This window comes from Sturnira hondurensis, unplaced genomic scaffold (assembly GCF_014824575.4).
Source record: "Sturnira hondurensis isolate 20B ecotype Veracruz unplaced genomic scaffold, ASM1482457v3 Scaffold0005279, whole genome shotgun sequence".
NCBI classification, from domain to species: Eukaryota; Metazoa; Chordata; class Mammalia; order Chiroptera; family Phyllostomidae; genus Sturnira; species Sturnira hondurensis.
In genome coordinates, this window is record NW_028077910.1 from 10,620,363 (window position 1) to 10,645,529 (window position 25,167).

Consider the following 25,167-nt stretch of genomic DNA (forward strand, 5'->3'; position numbering starts at 1 on the left):
TATATGATATTGTACAGGCTAATCCAAGTGGACACAACTGAGCATAAGTTACTCTAACCTTCTTAAAGTATGAAATTACTTATGTAGGTTCCTTGAGGGATCTGCTGCACTAGTTCCTAATGTTTGACTAATTCTCTGCTTGGTCACTTCAAGCAGGTGACAGAGTCTTGTTAAGGAGCCTGTGAATTTTGGCCAATTTCAACTGGATTGGTTTCTTGCCACAGTTTGTCTGTGGGGAAATGGCATGAACCTTAAGCAGTGCACAGAGTTAGGTGATGGCCCTTAGGTCTTTTACATTTCACCCAGAACGGGGCAGTGATGGGATCAGATCTCCACTTTGGGAAGACACTTTGACATAAACTAGAAGAAGCTTGACTACAGAGGGCAATTAGGAGGCCTTATGATTTAATCAGGGAGATGGGGGCTGAGTTATAAAAATATGAGATACGAATGCTTTACCAGAAGGAATCTACTCAAGTTAAGAATACAAAATGTATGTACAACAAACCAGTTAATGGATAACATGTCTAAAATGTAACAGGTCACATATTTGATAATTATTCAACAAAAAATTTTGATTTCTGGGACTGAAAAATGATTTAGAATGCAGCAGCATAGTCTAAAACATGGTCTAAAATGTTGTGATTCTCTATTTCACTCTGGAAATCAAAACCAAAACAACTCAGTCTAGGTAGCCTGGATAAATTAATAAATTTAAAAGATATGAATTACTTTTATTTGTGAAAACAACATGCCTTTTCTCTGTGTTCCTCTTTTTTTTTATTGTTGCTTCTTTTTCTTTTCTTTCCAGAAATGGTTTTCTATTGTTAATTAAGAATCTATGGTATTGCTAGTTCTGGTCAAATTTGATACAAATAACAAAATGTATGTTAATTAAAAAGTCGACTGGCTTCTCTTTTTCTTTTTTCTTTGAACCTATTTTCATTAAGCTGGGCATGGTGCTTGAAATTTGCAAATTTCCCCTCTGACCTTCCCCGTCTGAAGGTCAGAGTGCCAGCATCATTTTGTTGGCATTAAAATGTCACAGTATCCCAGCACAGTGGGGATTTCTGTTTGTATATTAACTTGTTATCTGCAGGCAGGGTGCCAATGAATTTACTCACAGTCTAATAGTATAATTAAAATATTAAAGGAGTTGACACAAAATTAAGCAGTGAATTAAAACAACTTTTTATATATATCCCCCAAAGAGAAACAAGTGAATGAATATAAGGAATTTAATTTGAAGTCAAAATAACTTCAGACAAAAATTATTTAATAAACTTTAAATAGCCACTCACTGGTTCACTTATGCTGGTGAATCTTTAACAACCTAATGTTTTATTAATATGGGATGACCGGGTGCTATGCAAACTTTAAAGACCAAGTTAGTATCTTTTATGTTGAAAGCCAAGAAGCAGATTAGAGAAGGGGGAAACACTCAGCTTTACCTTTCTGTTGTCAGGATAAACACTGATTTTTTTTCTCAGAGGCCCCAAACGTAAGTCGAGGCAGAATCCTGGCAGAGTCTGCCCCACGCTGAGCAAACACGGTCGTCCTCTGCAGAAACCCTCATAGGACTGTCAGGATGTGTCTCAAGTTGAGGAGATGGCTGGCGTGTGGGGAGTCACAGCACTATCTATTTGGCTACATTTGGCAACAAACTCCACTCCACCCCCAAGAAACAGAAAAACTTGAGATTTTCTGTTAATTTTCAGAACAATAGCGCACTGATAAGATCAGATGGCATATCATTTCAGATTCTCTTTTACTAATGGGACAGTAGGCAGTTACTTAGGTGTTAACAAAAGAAAGGGCAGCGAAACTAGCTAAGCCTGATTAAGTCTGAAAGCTGCAGCTTCTAGACACTGCAGTGCAAAGACTCATTGCCTCATCAACGGGCTAACCTTTCTATCCCCACACTCCAGTAGAGAGAGAGGATGAGGACAGGCTTTCCAATCTCTCCAGGAACAACCAGCCCCTTCCCATAGATTGAGTGGCCAGCGTGAGGGGCAGACAAGGTAGTGACCGTAAAAAGGAGGAGTCTAGTCTGGGAAAGTCTGGGAAAAGAATCAGATAAGGACACAACACCCTGGAGGATCCAGGAAAGACACATTAGGAAGAAGATGGATTAGTTTGTAAGAAAGCTGACCCTCTCCCACACTAGAGGAGCTATAATCAAACTTAACAAAGGCTGTAGATTTGTTCACTTGTTCTTTCTCCACAGCAGCCTTAGGGGCCTGGGTGTGGCAGGTGTAGCAGGTGCGCCCGCTGAAGTGCAGCCCTTCATAGCAGCCTGTACCGGACGGAAACTAACGACAACGACCGAAGCTTCAGAAGCCAACAACAGGGCAATGTAGCATCTCCTGGGCTGGTGAGAACAAGTGGTAGCTCGCAGGCCCAAAGGCTGCACTTCTTCCACAGCAAGAAGGAACTGAGCCCCTCACCTGGTGTGGATGAGACATCCGTCAGTGGGGGGGGGGGGGCAGTCTTCGGTTTTTGCTCCAATTAGTCTTACCACTCCACCTCACGTCCTCCTCGGTGTGTATCTTTAAAATGTGTTTGCTGTGATACCATAGAAGAAGCCGTTTTCAGACCAGTCCAGCAGAGCTGCATTGGGCCTTGTCCTTGTCCGTCAACACTTAATATTTTCCCAACAAGATTACACCCAGAGCAAAGGTTGGAGCAACATTAAAATTTAAATATATACCACCGTCTATTTAAAGTACAAAGTAATTACCTTACTAGAAAAGAATATATTAAGGCCCGTAGGTATCTCTATATGAGGATCTGGCAGGCTTTTGCCATGATCATCAGCAATTCACCATGGCTAGACTATGGAGTACTGCTGAATATATCTGTTACGAACAAACACAGAGTTTACATTTTTCATTGTTTTGTTTTTTAATCCTCACCAGTGGATACATTTATTGCTCTTAGAGGGAAATAGGAATGGTGGGAGAAAGAGAGAGACATTGAATGGCTGCCTCCCACACACGCTGGACCAGGGCTGGAACTCCCAACCCAGGTCTGTGCCTTCACTGGGCACAGTAAGGTATATGGGACAATCCAAACAACTGAGCCATCTGGCTGGGGCCAATTTCCTCTACTCTTTCACACTCTTTGATGATATAAATTGTTAGTCTAAGTGACATGAATAGATGGCTTGATATTGATCTAGAGATGAATTTTGTACACGCATGTTGCTGAATCAAAATCAGTAGAAATAGAATATGTCGGTTTTTATAATTTTTCTTTAAAAATAAGTATTTCTTTGTCTTCAAACCACAGGTTTAGTGGAATGACTGATAGTACTCAACAACAGAGAAGAAATTTCAAAGTGTGAATAGCATAAGTTCTTAATTACCGCTTGTCTCAAAAATAACTTAATAAGGTCAACACAAAAAATAAAAATAAACTTTTCATTTTGGACATACAAATGATAGTCATATAATTGACTCTTAACTAGCAAAACTCTAGCAAATGAAATTATTTCTTTATCTGTAAGTATACCATGCAAAAACTTTATCTTAGCAACTTGGTTAAGTTCTATGGCTTTATATTAGTTTGAGGAGTACCTGATCGAGGTAATCTATATTATTACTTATAATCTCAATTTATATGATGTTTCATTATCAGTGCAAGATTTATGTTAATTAAGAATGTACTAGAACTTTCCCATAAGGGAGTCCAGTCTCACATTCCTTGAACCCCCATGCCATGGAGTTGTGAAACAACTACCCTCTACCCCCATGCCATGGAGTTGTGAAACAACCACCCTCTACCCCCAGGCCATGGAGTTGTGAAACAACCACCCTCTACCCCCAGGCCATGGAGTTGTGAAACAACCACCCTCTACCCCCATGCCATGGAGTTGTGAAACAACTACCCTCTACCCCCATGCCATGGAGTTGTGAAACAACTACCCTCTACCCCCATGCCATGGAGTTGTGAAACATGTGCACTTTGTACCCATGCGTTCATTGTAGAGTGGCTTCTGCAGAACTTACAAGGCCTGCAACAGCTTATAGTGTATGATGCTATTAGAAACCACATATGTACATAATGTATATAAATACACACACATATATGCAATTAATCAACTACCAGCAGTTCAAAACACTATATAAAATCTTTTTGGCAAATCATAGGAATTAATTCTCTAAAAACATTCTCCAGGAAAAGCTGGACTTATCTTAAAGAACCTATTTATGTTAATTATGTATGAACTCAGAATCTATCAACCGATTGTTTTTACCTGTTCACTTTAGCGACAGTCACCTTGAAAAAGAAAGAGGACACTATGGTAATGATTTTATGAATTAACCTTGCCTTTGGTTTTATCATATGATGTCGTCATGTTAGTTTTTTTCTAATCTCATGAAATTGTGATGTTAGCTTTTATTAATCTCATGGAATTGTAGATAGTCACTCTGTAAACTCTTCCAAATTCCGTGACTTTAACCACAGGATTTTTTGAAAACTTTAATAGTGCTATTGAGGGAAATTTGATGCACAATTAACTGCTTATATTTAAACTGGAAAATTTGATAGGTTTTAATTTATGTATAGGCCCATGAAACAATGACCATAATTAAGATAATGAGTGTATCAATTATCCCCCACAGGTATCATTATGTGTATTTGTAATCAGCCCTCACTTTCTGACTGGATCTTCCAACACCCTTAGTTGATTACTTATTAGCTTTATGCCATAATGCATTTTCCTAGAATTTTATATAGATGGGATCCTACAGTATACCTATTATATTGCTTCTTTTACACAACATGAATATTTTGATATTTATATTGTAGTAAGTGTTTTTCTAATTCCTGAACTGTTTTATTGTGTAGATACATGAGATTTTTTATTTATTTACCTGTTGATGATCACTTTATTTTATTTTTTTTTGGGGGGGACTATTACAAACAAAACTGCTGTGAATACCCAGGAATGAATGTCTGTATATAGACATATCTTTTTATTTCTCTTGGATAATGAACATCTGGGATACAAGGTTGGATTATTTTAAAAAGTATGAAACTATTTTTCATATAGCTGTACCATTTTGCATTGCCACCACCATGCATGAGAGATTTGGTTTTCCACATCTTTGCCAACACTTGGTATGATAAGTGCTATTAATATTAGTCATCTATAAAAGGTAGTAGTGGTACATGGTTAAGCTTTAATTTTCATTTTCTTAATGACTAATGTTCAGGATCTTTTCTTCTGCTTATTTGCCATCAAATAAATATCTTTGATTAAATATCTACTCAAATCCTTTGTCTATATCATATTTAGGGTGCTGTTTTATCTTATAGAATTTTAAAAGCTTTTAAAGTTCTATATATCCATTCACAGATAATATGTTTTGCAAATAGTTTCTCCTCATCTAAAGGTTATCTTTTCATTTTCTTAACAAGATCTATTAAAGAATGTAGGTTTTTAAAATATTTTTTTACTTTTGTTGAACTTTATGTTTTTTATTATAGATCATTTTTTTCATGTCATACCTAAGAAACAATTTCCTAACCTAAGAAAACACAGATATTCTCATGCATATTCCTAGAAATTTTATAGTGTTACTTTCTACATTCAAGATATGATTCGTTTTGATGTTTTTGTAAATGGAGAAAGTTATGGATTAAAGTACATTTTTGCTTAGGAATATCTTCTTGTTCTAGCACCACATTTTGGAAAGAATCTCATTTCTCCACAGAATTTCCTACTCACCATTTTTTGAAATCAGTTGTCTGAGTTTTGTGACTCTATTTTTGGACTGTGTTCTATTCATTGATCTATTTGTCTGTCTTGATGCCAATACCATGGTATTCTGAATATGGTAGCTTTATATAGTTATCAAAATAAAATACTGTTAGTCTTCCAACATTGTCCTTTTTAAAATCAAGTTGCTTTGGATATTTTATGAGTTTTGTATTTTCAGATGAACTTTAGAATAGTTTTTCAATTTCTGCAAAAAATGTTTGCTAGTATTTTGATTAATATTACACTGAACATATAGATAAATTTGCAAAAAAATTCATCTTAACAATAGTCATCTGTTCTTTCAGTTAATTTATATTTTCTCTAATTGATATGTATTAAATATTATCATTTTTATAGATTTTATACATCTTTTGTCAAGTTTATTTCCAGTAGATCATTTTTTAGATGCTATTAAAATAATATTGATTTTTAAATTTCAATTTCTGATTTTTCATTGTTGGTATATAGATATATCATTAGCCTTTGTATACTAATTTTCTCCCCTATAAACGTACTAATATTACTTAGTATTTCTAGGGCCTTTTTAAAGATTCTATCAGATTTTCTACAAAAATTGTTGCTCTAAACTCTAGCTAACCCACTCAATCAAAACAAAGTCACCATCTAATTAAATTAGTTGTCTCATATACAATCAAGATAAATATTATTAGCATTTCCTGGCTTAATTCACACCATTTTCTTCTTAATATATAAAGCTATTTTGTTTTTGGATCAATATGACTCTTATGCACTTAATTTTCAACCCCAGTTCTAGTTATACATTGTTCCTTTGAAATAATGATAAACTTAATTTTTCTTGTTTCTAACACTGTTCAGTATGTTCAATACCCAGATATCCAGTTTAATTCCTTTTATACCAGTTCTAGATAAAATGCTTAGTCAATTTCTAGTCTGCTTTTTCTGTTGTTGTTGTTGTTGTTGTTGTCATCATCATTGTTGGCCTGCTTCTGTCCTGAAAGTGAAATTTGGGAAATCTGACCCAAGATTAGGCAAGCAAAATACTCTCCAAGTTCTTCTAATGTTTAATGGACTCTATTTGTAAATTTGTTATCTCCAAAATAATCTGTCTTTACTCACATGAAATATCTATCAACCAAAAGTGAAGGAAATTCAGCATCAATATATTATGTTGTGTGGGCTTCTAGGGTTTATCCAATTCAATTAACTAGACAGGTGCTCTCTTCCTCACTAATGTTTAGCCTTTGTTCTGAAAATAGGTGGTTGTTTAACATTCCTGGATAAAAAATATTGATATTTTTCAGCTCCCCAGTTGAGTCAGTGGAAACTGAACAAAAATAAGCCTTAAAATATAAGAAGCATGAGATAATGATAAATGAAAGACCCACAGCACTATGGAAGTGAAACGACACCCCCTTATATATTGTTTTAGAAAATAATGTATAACTCAAATTAGCCATTACAGATACAAAGGGAAATGACTGGTTAGTGGAGAAAAAGAAAAGTTTTGTCTGAGGAAAAATGTCTGGTAGAGCCAGGCGACCCAATACAGTAGCCTCTCCACAAATGACTACTGAGTACTTGAAATGAGGCTTATACAAGTAAGAAGTGAAACTTTCAAATTTATATACTCTCAATTAATTTAACTTAAAAACTGATACCCGATTTAATTATTGGAAAAGTTTAAATATCTTTCTTTAAAAATTTGGAATGTGAATTTATTTTCTCAGTTGTACATTTTATGAAATATACATCAAATTCTTCTTACGAAAATTTAGTGTCCAAATTGTGATTTTCAACACAAATCAGATTTCCAAGATTTAGCATAAAAAATAAAATATAAAATATATCACTAATTTGTTTATGTAGATTATGTGCTGGCATAAGAATATTTTGACTACATTGGGTTGAATAAAGTATAATTTTGAGATGCATTTTACCTGGTGCTATTTGTTTTTTTAAACACGGCGTCTAGGAAATTTTGAATTATTTATGTGGCTTTCTTTTTACTTTCTGGACAGCACGGGCTGGATCTGAGTGAAGTTAAGCGTACCAACTTGAAGATAAAAATCACAAAGAAATAGGAAAGCCAAGCCAGTGGTAGACTGGCAGGTAGACTTGACTAGACAGCCTGGCTAGACCCTGGAATGATGGAGAGGACACTCCAGAGGAATCTCCAGAGGCAACTGGTGAAGTTACACTGCGAATGCAGTGCAAGACAACAGATTTTTCTACCACCAGGAAGAAACATGGCTGGAGAAGGCCCTGCATGGAGCAAGTGTGACGATAGTGAAATGTTTGGATAAGGATAAAGCCCTTCTGTTCCCTTCTTGTACGGGGAAGAATGGGGAAATGTTGTGCCAGGAAAGATCCTGTTAGTCTACCCTGGGAGAAGGACCAGATTGTCTGTGGACACTGGACCCTCCCAGAGCCCATGGAAGAGGGGTATTTGAAGGACTGGTGGGCCCTGGAAGCAGCATGGCCGGGCAGCAGGCACTGAGTCCTGTGGCAGGTGCTGGGCCCCATGCCTGGTATGATGGAGTTCTGAACAGCCACTGCAGTGGTTGGCAGTGACCCGGGTTCTTGTACAGGAAGCGGTGGTGGTGACATGGCAGCTCCAGTCCCACATGCAGACTCCAGGGAGAGAGCTTAAAGCCGGAGAGCTTTCCACTCAGCAGCCTCAGTGTCTAAAGAGCAGATAAGAGTGTGGCAAGAATTCTGGGAAAGAACTCTTTCTGTTTCTGGGAATGGCTGGGCTTAGCCTGGGTTTTGAGAAAGAGATGAGCTTACAGCCAGGAAGTCTCTCGTAGTCCCAAATTGTGCAGCCCTTTAATAAAGACTTCTTTCCTTCCTTACCGGCCTATATCTGCAGAAAACGCCTGCGGGCAGCAGCAGGCAGCCGAACCCCACTTTTGTTAGGTAACATGAGGACCAGAAAATGGAACAAGAGCCGCTGTAGCAGGGAAGAGGGAAGATTTCTCATTGTAAGCACTTAAATTTTGTTATTTGTTGTTATAGCATAACCTAATCTATCCTGATAATATATAAATTGATATAAGAGGAGTGTGAAATTATGCTCCTAGCCTAAGTGTGGGCTAGGTTATGCTATGGAGACAAGCAATAAGATAGATAGGTCAGTAGCTTTAAATGACAAAGCTTCATTTTTTTCACATGCTGCATGTCCATCATGAGTTAACTGTGGACTCTGCTCCACATTTTCCTCACTCCTGGCTCCAAGCCAACAGACTTGTCACTGTCTGGCAATATTCTAGACAGTGACAAGTAAGTGGCAAATCACACATGGACTTCTTCAGCCTGATATGACATGTCGATTCCACAGATATTTTCTTTTAGCTTGGGTTTCTTGGAAATAGCCCTTGAGCTAATGGTGAGTTAATGGTTCATGTGAAAGTAATATAAGCAGTAAGTGTCCACAGATAAAAGCAGCAGCAGAGTAGGAAAGTGGGACTGAAAGGAAACGAAGCCAAGAAATGTTGCAATATGAAGCAGAGTGCCCTGAAATTTTGGCTCCATCATCAGGGTCGCTATGGAGACTGGACAGGTCAACTCTGAAATGTGTCCTTTCCACAGGGGGCACAGAGCCTGTGTTATTATGCCTCTCTACATGTCAGTTACTTTTTGGGGTTTCCACTGTGGTGATGTACAATTCAAGCCTTTTGGGGCTGCAGTGTCCCAAAGAGCATCACAGAGCTGAAATTTGGCAGTGAAAACACAGGAGTCTTTGTGCGCTAAGGTGGCAAAGGGACGCTAGGGGATAGGCAGGCACTGACAGTTTTGATATGCATTTCAATGGCAAGGCACAGCACACCTAAGTTTTATTTTATTTTATTTTAATTGTTGTTCAAGTACAGTTTTCTGTCTTTTACTCCCACCTAAGTTTAAGGAGGCACAGAAACGAAATCCTGCTCATCAGCAGATAAGAGAAGAACTGACAATACTCAGTGCATGGCACTTATCACAACCACAATGAAAGAAGATAATAGAAAATACTGAGCGTCCTTAGACAAAAGTGACTGGATAAAATAGCTGTATTCAAGTGTCAGTGGAAGGGGGCGGGGAGAAAGGAAGAAGGGAAGGGCAGAAAAGGAGAGTGAAGAAGAAAAACAGAAGAAGTCAGAGACTGAAGAAGATTGAAGGAAGTTTTTGTTTCTACTGTTTATTTTTCCTATTTTGCTATATTTATTTATTCTTTAGAGTGGAAGCGTTAAATGATGATAATTCTTATTCTCAATCATGAAAAGCCACTAATTATGCACACACACATACAGTCAATATAAAAGGGGAGTTTAAAGGTATAAGTGAAAAGAGATAACATCTGAGACAAGGTTTGCAAGGAAACACAAGAGAATGAAATGAACTAACAGATTAAAACTTAATTTTTCAAGGTGAAGAGAAACCATTTACTAAAGTGAGAAAACATAATTGTAAGACTGATTAGGAATGCAAATAAACCTGTGGACATGGGACTGGAGAGGTCAGGGAGAGCTCAAGTATTTCTTCTTTTCTCTCTCAGAAATGAAATTGCCAAATCATTCCCTGAAAGCATGGGAAGGAAAAGGAGGGAAACTGGGATAAAGGTGAGTTTGTAATAAATACCAAAGGGACTGAGAGGTAGGGCCCCCTGGGTTTAGGTGAAGGGCATATAGCAGTGTAGGCCAGGTGAGGACCCAGGACATGAGTTTCAAGTGAAATAGACCCAGGTGATGGTTCCTTCATGCACCTACATGGTGGCGCCAGTGGAGCACGACTTTGTAAGAGGGAAAAGAGTTTCATGTTTTTGGCCATGGGGGTGATTATAGTGAGTTATTGTATGGCATTATCATGTAAGGGAGTAATGGAAGCTGAGACAGGGCTGGGAGGAGAGTGAATGGTGCTAAGGGCTTGATCGCCAGAGTAGAGCTAGTGGCATAAGGGAATGATAAGGCAAGAAATTGCACATACAGATAGTATTGAACTTTTCAATTTCAGGAATCCTGTACGGAGTGATACTGAGATGAAGTGTATGGGATTGAGTTATGGTCAAGAAACTATGAGGTTAGGGAAAGGTGTTATATACTTTATTTTTCTGTTGACATGATTTAGATAGTATAAGAAGGAAGAGATGAAGCACAATATTGTAATTTTGAAGCATAATATTATGTAGTGCAAAAGCACAATTATTTGTTGAGGCACTATTTTTGTAGTCCTGGATCTCTACAACTCAGAGATTAAATTGTGATTAATCCTCTCTGCTCTACCTACTTCATAGGTAATTTTTACTAATGATATTATTTACCTTGAGAATTAAATTCAATAGTAAATGTGATGTCTTCTCTAAAATGCAAAGTGTTAGGTAAATATATGGTGCCCAACTGAGTGCATACTCAAATCTCACAGTGGGCAAATCAGGGCTGTCCAACGCATTCTAAATTAAACTGAGCCATTATTTGAAAATGCTGACTATCTTTACTCATTTAAATTCAGTGTTACAGAAAAAAAAGAGGTAGTCAGCCTCAGCTCATGTGGTATTGATCACTGTTCTCTTTAGATAAACAACAATAATTTGATGTAAGCTACTATTTGTCTTTGTCTAGAAAACACAATTGAATAGTCAGCAGGAAAACCAAACTGCAACTCCATTTAAGTAATAAGACACAGCAGGGTGTGGCAATGTTACATTAAACACCCTGACGTGAGTTAATGTGATTATAATGTGCCTTATTTAAACAAACCAATTATAGCACACACAGGTAATAAATGATCATCAGTATTAGCATATGGACATTAATCTTGCAGTTCCTGTTTATATATATATATAAACATTTAAAATGCAGCACCATGACATATAAACATTTTTATTTTTCTGTTTTATAATTCACACAGCTGGAAATATTTTACTCTTCACTGAATTTTTAATTCTTTCATTCACGTATATAAAATACTTAACCAATTAAGATTATGTTGGAAGTTCAAATATGATACATGCCATATGTGTGTTTCATGTATGTATTATGACTGTTTTGTTTAAAGAAGTCACACTATAATTGCATTAACTTACTGGCGTGGGAGGAAGGGATTCTAATGAGACAATAGGTTGGGCTACTGTGGCTTAATATTTAAAAGATGTCTTTAAGGAGTTTATAATTTGATAGAGGAAGAAACATATTCAGAACAATAAATCCAACATCAGGAAAAAAAGAAGGGGTAAGATCCTCAGAGAGATAGAGCTTGAGTGTACACAAGGAGATTTAGGGGAGGAAAAAACATCGTTTCTTCAGAAGGGGAGAAAACTTCCTACCGGAGAGAATATTTCAAATAAATCATAAAGAATGAGAAATATTTTTTACATTCATGAATGAGAAGTGTTGTTGAGAAAGAAGAGTACACAGTCAAGATAGTGCTAAATAAGTTCATTAAGTAATGGACATTTCTTTTTAAATTGCCCATTGACGAAAATAAAATGAAAGAATTTTCATATAATCTTTCTATGAATATACACATGCATAATGTCTAATCATTTTTTCTAGAAAAATTCACGGAGCATTGACTACATTCCAAACACAATGGAGAGAGCTCAAAGTGACTTCACTTAGCACATTAATTATGAAAAAGAGAGAAATGATCAGGTGTATAATCTATTTAAAGTTAAAACTGGCCAGCTTTAGTGATAGACTAGAAGAGTATAAGAGGAAAAGTAACAAATAACTTTATTACCCTGGCTGGTGTAGTTCAATCCACCCCTGGCTGGTGGATTGAGCATGGACCTGCAAACCAAGGGGTCACCAGTCAGGGCACATGCCTAGAACGTGGGCCAGGTCCCCAGTAGGGGGTGCATGAGAAGCAACCACACATTGATGTTTCTCTCCTCTCTTTTTGCTTTTCTTCCCCTCTCTCTAAAAATAAATAAATAAATAAATAAATAAATAAATAAATAAAATAACTTTAAGACTTTTACTTTACCAACCGAATGAATAGTGCTGCTAGTTACAAAGGACAGGAATAGTATAAAGAATTTGTAGACCTGTTAGTTCAAGATACAGGTGACTCATCTCTCATTAAAATGCTGTAATGAATGTCTTTTTGCATAGAGAATTTTCTATATTTAAGGGCTGTAAACTTCAGTGGGTTTATCTTTTTACCTCTCATGACTGGGAAGTAAAATAGGCTAACTCTTATACTTTCCCTGCCTGATCATTCACGCAGTCCATCTCTCTCTCTCTAATCTCAAAGCCATTCCTGCATCAGCAGTGAGGCAGGTCAGCATGCATACTTTCTCAGTATATATCGTCCTACATAAAAAGATATCAGCCAAACTTCTTGGAAATCCCTTCCCTCAGACCTGAGCAGCTAGGTCTACCATGAGCTTCCCTCCCTTTAAACCTTTCTAGAAAGGAATAACCTCTTTCACAACAGTTTTCTTGACACAAGGTGACCTCCTTTCTCTTCTCGATTACCAAACCTATTTGGTTGTTCTCATACCTGAAAGGAAAGTGTTGTGCACACACACAAAGAGCAAGAGCAAGAGTGAGAGCTAGAGAAACAAGAAGAAAGCCCTGTTACTGGTTCAACTGAACATCCCTACTTGGTGAGAATTATCTTCCCAGGCACTGCTGTCAACTGTGCTTTTTGGAACCACACTTTCCTGTTAATAGTGGTTTCCCCTTAACAATATATCAACTTGGCTGCATAAATTTTTAGGCATATTAAGAAGTTGTTTTACTTCTATTATTAGTAGAACATTATTTATGAGTGTTAAGCTAAGAAGTGACATGGCGTATTTAGTGTGTTGGAAAAATTATGTTGAGTCAATATAGAAAAAGAAAAGGCCCAAATGTGGGAAAATGTTTGTTAGAGACCTTTTAAATTGTCAGAGGGGAAGAATATTATCACCTGGGTTAAGAATGCGAAAGAAGAAACAGAGGGAAGTGGAGGTTTTGAAAATATAATTAGGAAGTGGAATCAATAGGAAATTAGGAATTGGACATCTGCTCAGGGAGCACAGTGGGGGAAAGGAGGACACAAGGGTGATACCGGGTTTCTGGTTTTGGCAATGGCGTGGACAATAATGGCATTCTCTGGGGCAAGGCTTCCATGAGGAGAGGCAAGGGACAGACTGTTGTCAGGTTTGGTCATGTTGGCCCTGAGCTGACACTGTGTGGTATCTGGTATTCAGTTATGTGCCTGAGTCCGAAGCTCATTAAAGTGGTAATATTTGGCTACCTAATAGTAATCATCAGAATTGATGGAAATTGAGTCATGAGAGGATGTGTAAAACCCTAATTCAATAAGAGATGTGAGAAGAGAGAATGTTCTACAAGGAACCTGATCAAAGGTGGCAAAATAGTAGGGGAGCCCAGGATGTGCTGACCTAAAAGTATTCCAACAAGGAGGGATTAACCAATGCCACCTCAAAATGTTTATCTAAAAAATAAAAATACCCATGTGGAAAATCAAAAGAAGCACATATATCTGTGTACTGGTCTGGAAAATAATTTAAAAACTGAACTGAAGTGCAGCATTAGTTCTAAAATTTCACCAACAAGGCAAGTTTTAAAAAGAACACAGAATGGTAAAAAAACAACAAACACAACAACAAACAAAAAAAGAATGATAAAAATAATCTGCCATCTGTGACTGATATTTGTGAGTCATTTTGAGTCACTTTTACTACAGATTAAAAAAAGAAGGGAAGAAAAAATAGAACATATTGTCAATGTTTGTGTCTTTCCAGGCTATCTAAATTCATGTTTTAAAATAAGAAAAAAAATAATTACTTCAGTAAAATTTAATACAATATCTTAAACATTTGTAGCAATGGCCATTGAGTGACTCTACTTCAATGGAAACAGGTTAAAAAGAGATGGAGAGGAATGTAGAGCACTAAAATAAAATTCACACTCTTCATTTTCACCTAATTTTAAGCAGCCCTATGTGTTCATACCGTTAACCAAGACACCAAATGTTTCTCTTCACATGATACTCAAGTATGTCAAAACTACACTGTGTACTCATTGAAAAATAGATGATTGTTATAAGAGATACAGGAATAACATGAGGAAGTGGATTCAAAGGAAGACAAAGCAAAACATTTTAAGTATGTGATTTGATACGCAGGAGGAAGAAGTCTCAGACTTCAGCTGCACAGGATTATTTTCTTTACACAGACGAAAATCTTAACTGAATGTTGTGGATACAGAAATGAAGCTGACACCTGCAAAGGATTCTGTCTGTTCTATACCCATGGTAACTAAGTCAAAGACAATGTCCAATGCAGAGATCACCGTGAAATGTGGGGATGTGGGTGTTTAGCCTGTTTGGGAATGGGAAGGCTGGAAGTGTGTTTTGCTGGGACAGTATGATTTACAAAATAACTGTTCTAGAAATTTTAGATTAAAATACTTTAAAGGGGGGAATTATCTTGAACAATTCCTTAACTTCACATACTGGGAGATTAATTTCACAGTGTTACACGTGTAACTGGCAAATAAGTACACTCTTTTCTTCAAGAAAGTAACTGTAGGACTGCTAGAGACTCGGTGGTTCTCACACAGAGCTGACACAAACTCGATGCAGAAAAGCCCCCCTTTGAGCTGGTGAGAGAGAGTGCTCAAACAAGACACAAATGACGTATATGGGTTGAGATTACATTACTAACATCTTCACAGATGAGGGAAATACAATTTTATATTTTTGGTTAAATAACATCATAGAGACGAGGATTGTGCTTAATATTGGATCGGGTTAAAACATGAACCGATTTGAAAACAATATTGGTTTAATAAAATAGGGGTTTCTTTTATAGTCATTCTTATTAAAATTATAACTCCAAAAACCGTTCTAGGAAAATCCCAGAAAATGAATGCAAATCCTTTGGAATATGAGCAATATATTTTGTTGACTATTTGTATACTTGCTTTGTTTTTATAATGCCTGACAAACGATACATAACTAACTTCTCTTGCTAACATTCTAAAGGCACGGGGCTTCAAAATAAACAATTCCAAGGGTGTGCTTGTACCATAATCATCCACCATTACTGTAAAATTACCTCCTTTAGGTATATGTCCTGCAGATGCCACTCAAACTGACTAGCGGGGTTTGTGGTGTATAAGTGACACAGTATGTGAATTAATGGCATACTCTCTAGATAGTTTTATTTACTGGACTGGAGAATTAGGATTTGTTGAGCAGCTACTGTGTATCTCATGCTTACTGTTTTATAATTACCTAAGTTCCCTAATAATTCCAGGAAATATTATATAATACTTCCATATTTTTGATTGAGTCATTGAGTTTCAGGAAGATTAATTAACTAGTATAAATAAGTAAAAAGAGATGAAACCTTAATTTTCATGTAAGATTTGTTAAAAGTAGAATGTTTTATTCCTTTCTCATGGTATAAACAAACCTCTTAGAAAGGATGGTCCTCAGGATCAATCTGTAGCCCCTCTTCCACAGCAAATCCAATTAATGAACAGAATTTGATGTTCATGGGTAAAACAAACCTGGAAAAAGAAACATCTTATTTGACCTGAGAAGCAAGCTTTTCTCTGAATTTGGCTTTTCAGAAATGTTATTATGGGTTCTTGGTTTAAACAAAATTGTGCATGTAACTTGGATTTCAGTTTATTTCTCTCTGGAAATTTCCAGTGTCTTTCGTGGACCTTTTCCCCCAACTGTTGAACTTGGGAAGGCAAATGACAAGGTAAGCTAATTGCTTTAGGACTTTATTTTATTTTATTTTTTACAGGGTCTAACAAAAGTTAGTACTTTTCTGCAGCAAAGGGTAAAGTTTCACAAAAGCCTGAATGCTGAGGAAAAAAATAAAAACATCAAGTTCAGTTTTTTAACTTCCTCAGTTCTCTTTTTAGATAACGGCAGTAGGTAGTGTTCCTTTCTACTCCTTCAGCATGCTCTGAAAAGATTCCTGTTGCTGGAGGAATTCTGGTTATTGGAAGGACACTTCCAATAAGTGACCTGTGCATTCTGTGGCAACATTTTCAATTGACCGTGTAGAGTGGGTGAGGGGTTAGCACGAGGGACAATCAATGAAATATTCAGGGATACCAGGCAAAGTTGTTTGAATATCAGTAATATTCCATAACATATCAATCAATCACTGTAACATCAAATGTATTTTCCAAAATTCTGGTATAGTATCATGATTATTCATTCATTATTTAATGAATTAATTCAGGAATGAAGCCAGCAGGGTCTCTCTCCTCAAGTAGAACACAGCCTGGTGGAGGGAGATAGGAATGCAGCAATTAAATGCAATAGGATATTGTAGGTAATGTAAGATCATGGCTGAAGGCCCACTTTACTCTAGGAGATAAGGATATTAGAATAGACTTTGTGAAATAGAAAATTCCACATATTTTGAATCTCTTTTATGCAATATATATTCTCTCCTCTAATAATCATTAGCAAAGCCACCCCCTCATTCTATTTAGCTTCATTTAGAATTATATCACATACTCCTTGAATGTATGTGCCTGCTATATTGCATGTGTCTTTCTGTAGAAAACAGGTAGATTCTTGAGCATACAGTTTAATCTTCTAATTAGGCATTAACTTTATTGATATTGTTGAAATAAGGAATAAACACAGATAAAACATTTTAACAAAGCAAAATAATATCTTGTGAAGGATTAATTGGCTTATTAAAATTTAAGTTACTGCAGTTTATCAGTACGTGACTGGTCTTGAACATTTCACAGGGGAGCAGATTTGCTCAAAGCTAGTGTTCATTCTGCTTTCTTTGCCTGACTATTCTTGTTAATGACTGTGTTATTGTCAACAATTGCTAAGTTAAGCCTTTAGTGGTGCTACCGCTAAAATTTCCCCAAAGTACACTCTGATGGCCAACACTCACAATAGAATTTTTCCTATCATAATTATTTAATATATTCTGATTGAAAATCTGGAAGGCTCACACCTATTTTAAATGGAGTATTTTGGTTGAAGGCAGATATTATATTGTCTTTCTGTCTCTTCTTAGCACCTCAACTTGTATAAGTACTCAATAAAAGTTTGTTTAAATGAAGCATATTTTCATACATCTTTACATACTTAATGTTTCTGATTCTTTGAAACAATAAATTACATAAATATGAGAAAATGCACAAAATGTGTAACAGTGTGTAGTAAACAACTGAGTATAAATTATTCATTTAATCTTAGCCATCACACAACCCACAGGATAACATGGTTCCTTTCATCTATGCAACTCTCTGCACTTACATTTCTTTAGTACAACTCAGCACCCTAAGAAAAGGCCCTGCTCAATTCGTCATTTTATCCTATTTTTACTTGCACTATTTATTTTATTATCTCATTACCCTTTTGCCCTATGGCCTTATGTTACATTTATGAGTTCCTTTCTTCCAGAGTAAGTTTTAAAAATTCCAGCGCTATGAATAGTCTGTTGTACCTAATGGGTTTAAACCATTGCTGCTTTATTCCCCAACTTTTCCCTTATGCATTAGGCATTTCCTTGATGTTTTACAGTCTAAATAGTAGTTTTGTTTCTGAGGGAGAACAGAATATGCTGCCCCAAAATAGGCCACTTTGGCATATTGATCATTTTGAATTAAAGTTACTTAAGAAACATCAGTGCAAGAAGGACATCCTGACCTTCCTCTGTCCCCTTGAAAGCAGGAAATAAGTTTCCCATGTGGAATTATTCCACTGTATCATGAGGATAAAAAATGTCTTTGTCAATAGAGATGGGCAATTTTGGGCCAAGATGGCTGTATGAACAAACCTTGTTACTTCTAAACTGATTGACTACTCAAAGCCCAAACTCCTTTGTCTTGTCAATTCTTTATAAATTTGCTGTATCTCTGTATAAAAAATGTGAAAGTTGCTTGATTTGGTCATTTATTTGAGCTTCGTATCTCTGGGTTTCCTGTATGTATAAAGTTAAATGTTCCATTTTTCTGTTGTTAATCTCTTTTATACATTTCTTTTTAAATATTTTATTTATTTATTTTTAGAAAGAGGGGAAGGGAAGGAGAAAGAGTGGGAGAGAAACATCAGTGTGTGGTTGCCTCTCATGTGTTCCCTACTGGGGACCTGGCCTGCAACCCAGGCATGTGCCTTGACTGGGAATCGAACCAGTGACCCTTTGCTTCACAGACCTGTGTTCAATCCACCGAGCTATACCAGCCATGTTTTTTTTAATATACATTTTTTAAAAATATTGTATTTATTTATTTTTAGAGAGAGGGGAAAGAAGGAGAAAGTGGGAGAGAATATTCTATCTTATGCTAATTTAATTATTAGACCAGACAAAGAACCTAAAAGGAAGAACTTTTCTTTTCCTACATTTTCATCACTTCTTTTCCTCTAAGAACACTATTCTGAACCAATTTATTGCTGTTTAGTTGTTCACTCTTAAAATCAAATTGAATTTGACATTAAATGAAAACATAAAAAGTTCATACAGAAAATAATGAACATAAAATTATTGTGTAGGGGAAAATATTTTTATATAGGAGAGTATCCACATCACAGGCAACCTAAGAGATCAGCAAGATAAAAAGGATTCTCACCCTTTCACATAATTTAGCATGTATAATCACTCGTCCTCAAGTAAGAACTGATAACATTTGTTACATGTAGCTCATCCTAAATTAATCTGAAAATGGGATGACTATTTGTGTTAGTTAATAAGTTTTGTTAAAAAGGAAAATAAACTCGCATCTTTATGGCAGGTGGTGATTTTGGAGCAAGGAGCTCGCTGCAATTAGGCTCCGACCCTCCCGTAGAACTGAGAGGAGATGATGATGTTGTAAAGGTGGGGCTCCTGGCTCCTTGAGAAAGAGTTTTCTGGTTTGTTAAACTGAAAGAGGCTAATTTAGATCTGTAAAAGATTTTGTAGTTGATGGGTAAGAAGGAATTTATAATTATAAATTTTTAGTGAGACACTTTGAAAGGAAAGGAATCTCTCTTTTAGTACCAGAGATTCTTTTACTTTTCTTTTCAATTTTTTAAATTTAATTCTTGTTCAAGTACAGTTTTCTGTCTTATATTCCCAGTCCTGCCCATCCCCCACAGTGCTCCCCACCTCCCTCCGATTTCCGCCCCCCACCCTTAGTTATTGTCCATGTGTCTTTTATACTTGTTCATGTGAGTCCATCCCCTTTTTTGGTTTATGTCTGCCCTTACAAATCCTGGGGCCATACATAATTCTTTTAAAGAAATAAATGTTGGTTAACTATTGAAGATGACTTTAACAAGATTTTCACACACACACACACACACACACTTACAATAGGACCTATTTGGTGCTATACGGTTGTAAACTTTCTTTCAAACATCTTTAGACTTCTAAATGAGTTCATTCCTAGGATAAAGATATTTATTATATACTTTACTTAGACACACACATACACACACACACATATAATGCATTTTAAAATTCATTGTGTTTAATTTTTTAAATAATTTTTGTTCAAAAATCATAATTCAAGTGATGCTTTGTTCAAAACATTGTCCAGATTGTATGGGCATAATACACTTCTTGCTATTGTTATTTAAGGTAAACATTCTTCTGAGTTTGAAATAAACTTCTTTTATAGTCAACACACCTAAAATAAAGAATATTTAAACGTTAGCAACCTAAACAAATGGTCTTTTAAAGAGTCTTTGAATAACTATAGCTACATCTTATTAATGCATTTATTGTATGTGTTAATTTGTTCTTTCTGAGAATAGTTTAACTTTTATTCTTTTAAGCGTTCTCTTTTTTTCCATTAGTGAGATTATACTTTTCAGTGTCAATTAAGTCATTGTCATTGTTACTTGCAGATAAATTTAGAACATATGATATAAAATCATTCTCTAAAAGGGCATTCTGATTCTGACAATGCTCATATTGTAAGCCCTTAATTTCCTCCCTCAAGTTCTGCAAGATATCAACAATCCACGTGGCATATTTAATAAAACACTCTTTTACCATAGCCTGTGGCTATGTTTCTTGATAAACAAATTGACTTGTAGAATTTACAGTCTCTATTGGTAACATTATATTCAAATATCTTAATTATATATTTAATTCTGATATACAATCACCTTTATTTTTCTCACCTCGTTCCTTCCCTCTTTTCCATCCCTAGCCCTCTCTTCCATTCTACCATTTAGACATTTAATTCACTAATGAGCATGTGTTTTTCATGGGCTAATTCATAGTAAAGTTTAGGAATATTGGAAATCCTACCTGTTTTTTTACTCTGTCACAGTTTCCATTTTCATCATCAGTAAGTCTTAAATCAAGTTAGATTTCAACTACTGATATTTTTTTAAATACTTGACTAGAGTAAGTTATTTTATTTTTTGAAAGTTGTAGTATATTCCAAAACAAAACAAAACAAAATATCACTCTATCTAAATGCAACCTCTCTAAAGCAATATTTCCAAGTAGATTATGGATTTTTTAAGCTAAGTGCGTTAGTCAATTGCCAAAAAGCATTAGTCATTACTAATACAGTCTCCTGTGCAGTATTTTTCTCTACTATATTCAGAGGCAACAAGTTAGGCCAAAAAAGGTAGAAGCTGGATAATATATTAAAGATCCAAAATAGAAAAAATTCCCAGAATACTCAAGACCTTTAACCTGGTACTTCAGTAAAAACTTACATATTTTGTCCCTGGCTGGTGTAGCTCAGTGGATTGAACATGGGCCTGTGAACCAGAGTATTGTGGTTCGATTCCCAGTCAGGGCACATGCCTGAGTTGCAGGCCAGTTCCCAGCAGGGGATGCACGAGAGGCAACCATACACTGATGTTTCTCTCCCTCTCTCCTTCCCTTTCCCTCTAAAGATAAATAAATAAAATCTTTTTTAAAAACCTTACATATTTTATCAGCCATTGGAATGTCTGCTTCTCTGGAATTTACTATCACAGCTATTTTTTCTTCTTCTTATGTTGAAGTTTCTACTGTAGTTTACTCCAAAATTACAATACTAAACACAAAATTCTATTGTGGTTAGATCAACTGCAATTGATCCTACAAGATAAAAAGCAGAATCCTGTATGACAAAACCAGGTTATTTCCCTATGTAATGTTATCAATAGCAAAGAAGATGCTTGAATTTCTATGCATACAACCTTCTTGGTAATGCTTTCCAAAATTTTACTTGTATCAGAATCATTTTGAGGGCTTATTAAAACATATATGCATAACCCATAGACAAGAACAATGAGGTGGGGACTGACTGTGAGAACAATGGGGTGGGGATTGACTATGAGAAAGGGGGGCTGAGGGGAGGGGGCAAAAGTGGAAAAATTGGTGCAGGTCTAATATCATAAATAATAAAAAAGGCTTAAAAACCATAAAACACAGAATCCTGGCTACCATTCTCAGAATTTCTAAGCTAATATATTTCAGAGAACCAAGGGAAGAATTTGCATTTCTGACAAGTGTCCAGGTGATGCTATGCTAGAAAATCACAGCATGACCCTGACTGGTGTGGTTCAGTGGGTTGCTTGTCCTCCCGTAAAGCTTAAGTTCATTGGTTTGATGTTGGGACATATGCCTGGGCTACAGGCCAGGTACCCAGCTGGGGGCATGTAAGAGGCAACTGATCAATGTTTCTCTCACCCATCCGTGTTTCTCTCTCTCTTTTCCTTCCCCTCTCTCCAAAAATAAATAAAAAATCTTTAAAAAAGTGAAAATCACTTTATGTATTAGAAGACTAGGTGATTTATATTGTAGTGTCATTTGCATAGTAAATTCATGGTTATTAATTAGATGTTAAAGTTCTTATAGAGACTATTTTATACATATTTTACATTGAAAAAATGTCAAATTGCCCATGTTAAGAGTTTATTTTTGCCCTGGCTGGTGTAGCTCAGTGGATTGAGTGTGGGCCTGCAAACCACATGATTGAGGTTTGATTCCCAGTCAGGGCACATGCCTGGGTTGCAGGCCAATTTCTAGCAGGGAACTCACGAGAGGCAACCATACATTGATGTTTCTCTCCTTCCCTTCCCCTCTAAATATAAATAATTGAAAAAAAGAGTTTGTTTTTATTTGAAGTGACTTTGGGAGAAATAGAGAAATAATGTGAGAAATGCAGCTGACTTTGGGATTAAATATGGATCTACACTATATTTTTAGGGTACTATAATGACATTAAGTTTTGCAAAAAATAATTCATGTTTGATGTAATTGAAGGGTATACTATTAAATGAAGAGAAGACTAAAGGGTTTAGAAAACAAAACATTTATGATATTGTAAAGCTCATAAATTATGAAAAAGTGTCAAATTATTATCTACTTTTGTCTCTATTCTGATTCATTTCCTTCCCCTTCCCCTTCAGAGGAAGAAAAATTCTTGATTTGATATATCTATTTGAATATAAACAGAACTAAGTGAGAAAATTTTAAAAGCCTTTTTTTATTGTAGTTCTAAGGAAATTGTTTTTAATAGAAAATCACAATTATATATTAATCTGCAATGGACAGACAAATTGTACAACCAGAATAAATCATATAATTCAAAAGGATTAGCTAGCTTAATGAAACAGGTTTCTTCTTTATATTAATGTTATTTTTTGAAAGATTTTTATTTATTTATTTTAGAGAGAGGAGAAGGAAGAAAGAGAGGGAGAGAATCATCAATATGTGGTTGTCTTCTACACACCCACTGCTGGAGACCTGGCCCACAACCCAGGCATGTAGGCGCCTTCACTGGGTATCAAATTGGTGACTCTTTGGTTCTCAAGCCAGCACTCAATCCACTGAGCTACACCAACCAGGGATAATGTCATATTCCTGCAGTTACCCAAATATGTCCTGGGCTTAGTTAGTAATGTCATTAATTAACAGTAACTTTCAAGGAATTTCACCTCAGGAAAGACTTTTGAGTGGTTTCATTTTACCTCCTCTCTTCACTGCAGTCTATTTCTTTATTATCACTATAATTTTTATTTTTGTTAACCATTTCACAATAATTATATATGGCTCTCTCCAATTATAAAATCTCTACCCCGGTTTTATTTATTATGTATGATGTTTGTGATGTTAAACACAAAAAGATTTCTTATGAATTAATAACTTGCAGAGAAAGTAACAGATTGTTTTCTTGACCAAAAAAAAATTTGCTTTCTATACATAAATTACTAGTATCTATTGTGCCAAAGAAAAAACAGTGACAGACAATTTTTTTGTTGTTTTCAAAGACATGATACCAAATATGCAGGCCTTAAAGTAATGGCCTGATTAGCAAACTCAATGTTTTCAGAATTCCCTAAAATGTTTTATTGTGTTAAATATCTGTGTTTGTCTTTTTTTTAACCATGTTAGTGGACAGCAAGTGGGGTCCTGCTGCCCATACCACCATTGAGGAAAAATTCTGGAGGGAAAAGGAAAGAAGTCTTTATTCAAAAGGTACCCAATTTTGGGATAGCTTTCCACATGCATTAGCATGTCTATTAGTCAAGGCTAAAATCTTGAACTCCTTAGTACAATTTTAATCCCTGATTTAAGCCTATCAATTAAGGTTGAACTTTATCATTCCCCCTGTTAGTTTTTAATTATCTTATTTTTATAGGATTAGTTTACAAACTAAAACACTATAAAACACACAAGCTATACAATTTTTGGAAGAATTGCAGGCTCCTGTTTCAGAGCCCATTCCTTCTAGGGTTCTTCTAACGCCCAAGGGAGAATAATCCTGCCACCCCGCCAGGCCAGCCTCATCCTAGGCTGTGCCCTGAGTTGCTTGTACTGTTCAAAATACTGCCCTCAGGCAGCTGAGCAGGTTCATCCGGGCATCCTTGAGGAAAAAGCCAGAGATCCAGTCTCTGCCCTCCTTTTACTTTAAATCTTCCGGCCTATAATTCCATGTTCTCCACAGCCATTCAGCATCTCAGTCAGTCCCATCCTAGGCTGTTTACTATTGCCTCAGACAACCTTCGTACTCCACTCCAGTGATTTGATCACATGTCACTGCATCAATCAGAAAATATAGCTTTTAGAAAACTTAGATCTCATCCATTACACATCCTGATGTATAAATTATTTATTTGATATCAGTACATTCATTAATTTATAAATATTTATTAAATCCTTATTGATGGGGGATGGGAGTGCTGCTCTACATACTAGGTCCATAAAAATTTATTTAGTTTCTGTTTCAACAAGTCTGTAAACATCTAGGGTAAAGAGACAAGCAGATACATTACTATTATATTAAGTTGAAACGTTACGGAAACAGAAAAAAAAAAAGATGTGTGCTTGGCACTGTTTACTATCCCCTTGTGTTTCATCTGAGAAATTTACTTTGTTCAGTGTGTATTGGAACTCCCTTAATCCCAAGGGCTTCCTGAAGGGGCAATTTTGATTGGTTTAACCTAGTTGTGGTAATATGGTTGCTTTTCACCAGCCATGTAAACCTGTGAGTACCAAT